General features: G+C 49.0%; 1 protein-coding gene and 1 long non-coding RNA gene across 3 annotated transcripts in view; one reads left to right on the forward strand and one right to left on the reverse strand.

The window, feature by feature from the left end:
* The first annotated feature begins 197 nt into the window (after window positions 1–197).
* Window positions 198–3,161, forward strand: part of FAM193B (family with sequence similarity 193 member B) — a 37,517-nt gene continuing 34,553 nt past the window's right edge. For both annotated transcript variants that reach the window (XM_015563341.1, XM_015563342.1), the window contains exon 1: window positions 198–909. The gene's annotated coding sequence lies outside the window, so the exon portion shown is untranslated. The remainder of the gene's footprint in view (window positions 910–3,161) is intronic.
* Window positions 2,816–3,161, reverse strand: part of LOC102754424 — a 1,628-nt gene continuing 1,282 nt past the window's right edge. Inside the window, exon 2 of the long non-coding RNA XR_435622.2 lies at window positions 2,816–3,111. This is a non-coding gene — a long non-coding RNA (uncharacterized LOC102754424). The remainder of the gene's footprint in view (window positions 3,112–3,161) is intronic.

Consider the following 3,161-nt stretch of genomic DNA (forward strand, 5'->3'; position numbering starts at 1 on the left):
GTATTTTTCTAGGAATTTGTCCATTTCCTCCAGGTTGTCTAGTTTGTTGAAGTAGAGCTGTCCATAGTATTTTTTTTAACAATCGTTTGTATTTCTGTGGGGTCTGTTGTTATTTTGCCTCTATCGTTTCTGATTTTGTTTATTTGGGTCCTCTCTCTTTGCTTCTTGCCACGGGCCATCTCGGGGCGCTGGGGCCTGGAAGGCTGCCCGCAGCCTCTTCCCTTTCCCCCCGAGAGCGGCTCCACCCCTTCCCCTCACTGCCTGCAGCCACTGCCCCTCGGCAGCTGTGCCCCTCGCGTCGGTCTCGGGGCCTCCCTCCTCGCCTGCCCCGCGGGGCGGTGGAAGCAGAGCGCCAGGCTGCCCGCGGGACTCTGGTGAAGCTCCTGCACGGAGGTGGGAACCCAGCAGGGCCTACCTGTTCTCTCCTCCATACCCCTGACCCACGAGACGCCGGCCCTGCCCCTCAGGTCCCTGGGTTTGGCTAATTCTGCCGAGAGCGAGCAGGCAGAGGACTCGCCAAAGCTCCCAGCTGGCCTCCTGGAAGAAGGTCACTTTCTTTTGGGCGAAGGGTTTAATGGGAGGTAACCCTGCCAGTGTTCGCCAAGCGGCCCGGGTGGCAGGAGCCACGGGTGCTCGGACGAGTTGTGGCACCTGGAGCCGGGTGGCTCGCCCTAAGCTTGCTTTGACAAAGGAGTTTTGAGTTGGTCTTTTGGCTGAGCTTGCCAGGGAAGGCAGGCTCCTGCAGGAGTCTTGGAGGGTCCGTGCGGTGCCGGATGAGGCTGAGGCGTGGCTGAAGATGCGTTTGGCTCTGCAGACACTGCATCGAGCAGCAGGGGACTCTGGGAGGCTGGTGCAGCCAGAAGGCATGGCTCTTGACAGCCTTCTAGTAGAGTCTCTGGAATTGTGCATGTGAGTCGGGATGCCATTTGGGGTACCATTCCCAGAAAGCCCTCACCTCCCTGGTTGTGTGAGGTACCCCCTCTGTGCCCACAGCCCCAGTGCTCTCCTCTGGTTTCACTCCCCATTCTGTGATGAAACATGTTGTTGATGTGTCTATTCCTACACTGGACTGTAAACTCCACAGGGGCACAGTCTGTGTCACCTACCTTGTCCTCCACACCTAGCCTAGGGCCTTTCTGACATGGAGTAGAAAGAACTAGGTGAATGAGAGAAGGAATCTGTTGAGAACCTGTGCTTATTATAACCCAATTTTGATGCTGGTCTCCTTTGTATCTCAGATCACAATAAAATTTTTAATTAATGAAAATACCACTACTTACTGAGTGTCAGAAGCCCCACCTTCACCCCCATCCCCTACCCGGGGCTGCGACTGCTTCCAGAGGAATGAGACTGCCCAGGTTGGAACCCACCCTCCATTGGTCTGACTTCTGACCCTGAAGCTGCCTCCCCTCCTAGCTTTTTCTTTCCCCTCTCTGGGAGTGTTGTCCAGGAGGGGAGAGTGGGGGAAGGGAGAGCCAGGGAGCTATTCTATTGTCTTCTCCCCTCATTCAAACCATACGATAATACTTTAGGGTCCCCTGCCATTTAGCCAGTCTAAAGTATTCATGGCCAGAAAGTTTAGATGATGGCTTAATCGTTTAGTTTTTATTTAGGGTGCATCTTTCCTAAGAGCTATAACCTTCACTAACATGGTACATTCCCAACATGTTCTTACCTACTCCACTGCTTAACCTTCCATTTCATTCATGCCAGGCATTTACATGCCTTACTTCTAATCTTCCCACCACCCCTGTATCTCCTCAGCATTTAGCACAAATGTGATGAGTTAACTTGGTATAATTATTGGTCTGCTTTTGCTACATAAACTCTGAGTGTGCAGGAACCATCTCAGTCACCATTATACTCCATGCTTGGTGATTAACAAATGTTAATGAATGAACTGAAGGATATAAATACTGTTATCCCATTTTTCAAATGAAGAAACAGAAATTCAAAACAACTGAACATTTGCCCGAATCTTGCACTATAGGTCTCAGTGCACCCCCCCACCCCCAAAGGGTGTCCTGAGGGGGATTTAACACAGCTTTTTTTTTCTCTGTAGCCACAAAGAGACGAAACAGATTGACAAACTCTCTTCTGATTGTGCCCAAATTTTTTGCTGGGGAGGGGGGGTTCTGTATGCCAGAAGCAGTTTTTTTGTGCCCTGGGAAAAGCACCTGCTGAAAGGATCAGTCATTGCTCTGCCCACAGGCGAGGATCTGTGCTCCCATTGCCATTTATAACCCTGTCTTATGTACACAGAGTGGGTAAGTAAAGTGGAATTCAGTGTTCTATGCTGAGCTGAAGCCTGAGATGGCAAATCGGGCCATTTCCAGTCCACAGTCAGGTTCTAATGCCCCAAGTCACACATCATTTTGTTTCTGGTTTTGTTTTGATTTGAACTCAAACTGGATTTATGCCATCTCCTAAAACTCTAGAAGTCTGCTGCTGTAGCAACTGCAGCTGCAGAACCCACATTTCCACAAAGGCAGTAATCTGCAATCTCTGAATGGTCAGCCTTCTTTAGCATGTAAAGGGCACCTGATTTGTGCCAGGCCCTGGGCTATCTGGGGATGCAGAATCAAATCAAACACAGTGCCTGGCCACAAGGGGCTCAGGGTCTAGAGAACATGTGTATAGTAATTGCAATAAGCTTTGCTTCCTGAGTTAAGGTTCATAGGCCACTCTGGTTTCATCAAATCCCCTCCACTTATTTACATAAAATGTACATATTTAAATGTAGTATCTTGAACTTAATTAGGATCCCAAAGTCTACTTCCAATTGTTTCAGGCCACTAAACTACATTGATCTGTTCATTAAGAACCCAAATCCATCTGGTAAAAGATTTATTTTGTATATTGTAAAAAAAAAATTAATTTAAAGAACCGAAATCCTCCCTTACTTCACAAGAAGACAGTTACTGCCTTATTAGCAAAGGGGAAAAAACTTGCAAAGCAGTTGAAGTAGGCATAAGAAATAGTGTTCAGTGTTACAGACTTGGGGTGAACTCCAAGCTCAGGCTCTTGGTTTTGTGACCCTGGGCGTGTTCCTCCCCTCTCTAAGCCTCATGAGCAACTGTGCAAGAGAATGTGAAGCAACCCACATAGCACCTAGTACAGCCGTGGGCAAAACTACAGCCCGTGGGCCGGATACGGCCCGC

Source organism: Myotis davidii, unplaced genomic scaffold (genome assembly GCF_000327345.1).
Source record: "Myotis davidii unplaced genomic scaffold, ASM32734v1 scaffold438, whole genome shotgun sequence".
NCBI classification, from domain to species: domain Eukaryota; kingdom Metazoa; phylum Chordata; class Mammalia; order Chiroptera; family Vespertilionidae; genus Myotis; species Myotis davidii.